Source organism: Ixodes scapularis, unplaced genomic scaffold, assembly GCF_016920785.2.
Source record: "Ixodes scapularis isolate PalLabHiFi unplaced genomic scaffold, ASM1692078v2 PGA_scaffold13__105_contigs__length_92229423, whole genome shotgun sequence".
NCBI lineage: Eukaryota > Metazoa > Arthropoda > Arachnida > Ixodida > Ixodidae > Ixodes > Ixodes scapularis.
In genome coordinates this window covers 75,336,694-75,337,737 of record NW_024609839.1, presented here as the reverse complement: position 1 = coordinate 75,337,737, position 1,044 = coordinate 75,336,694, and positions in this window count along the sequence as shown.

Sequence of the window (1,044 nt, the reverse complement as noted above, 5' to 3'; positions counted from 1 at the left end):
ATTTTTCGTTGAAATTTGCCTTAATAGGGCTAAGTTCGATCGAGCCTGCTCTGGGAGCGGGGGTCTCCATAAAAGCCACCGTGGGAAAATATTTTTCGTTGAAATTTGCCTTAATAGGGCTCAGCTCGATCGAGCCTGCTCTGGGAGCGGGGGTCTCCATAAAAGCCACCGTGGGAAAATATTTTTCGCTGAACTTTGCCTTAATAGGGCTAAGTTCGATCGAGCCTGCTCTGGGAGCGGGGGTCTCCATAAAAGCCACCGTGGGAAAATATTTTTCGCTGAACTTTGCCTTAATAGGGCTAAGTTCGATCGAGCCTGCTCTGGGAGCGGGGGTCTCCATAAAAGCCACCGTGGGAAAATATTTTTCGTTGAAATTTGCCTTAATAGGGCTCAGCTCGATCGAGCCTGCTCTGGGAGCGGGGGTCTCCATAAAAGCCACCGTGGGAAAATATTTTTCGCTGAACTTTGCCTTAATAGGGCTAAGTTCGATCGAGCCTGCTCTGGGAGCGGGGGTCTCCATAAAAGCCACCGTGGGAAAATATTTTTCGTTGAAATTTGCCTTAATAGGGCTCAGCTCGATCGAGCCTGCTCTGGGAGCGGGGGTCTCCATAAAAGCCACCGTGGGAAAATATTTTTCGCTGAACTTTGCCTTAATAGGGCTAAGTTCGATCGAGCCTGCTCTGGGAGCGGGGGTCTCCATAAAAGCCACCGTGGGAAAATATTTTTCGTTGAAATTTGCCTTAATAGGGCTAAGTTCGATCGAGCCTGCTCTGGGAGCGGGGGTCTCCATAAAAGCCACCGTGGGAAAATATTTTTCGCTGAACTTTGCCTTAATAGGGCTAAGTTCGATCGAGCCTGCTCTGGGAGCGGGGGTCTCCATAAAAGCCACCGTGGGAAAATATTTTTCGCTGAACTTTGCCTTAATAGGGCTAAGTTCGATCGAGCCTGCTCTGGGAGCGGGGGTCTCCATAAAAGCCACCGTGGGAAAATATTTTTCGTTGAAATTTGCCTTAATAGGGCTCAGCTCGATCGAGCCTGCTCTGG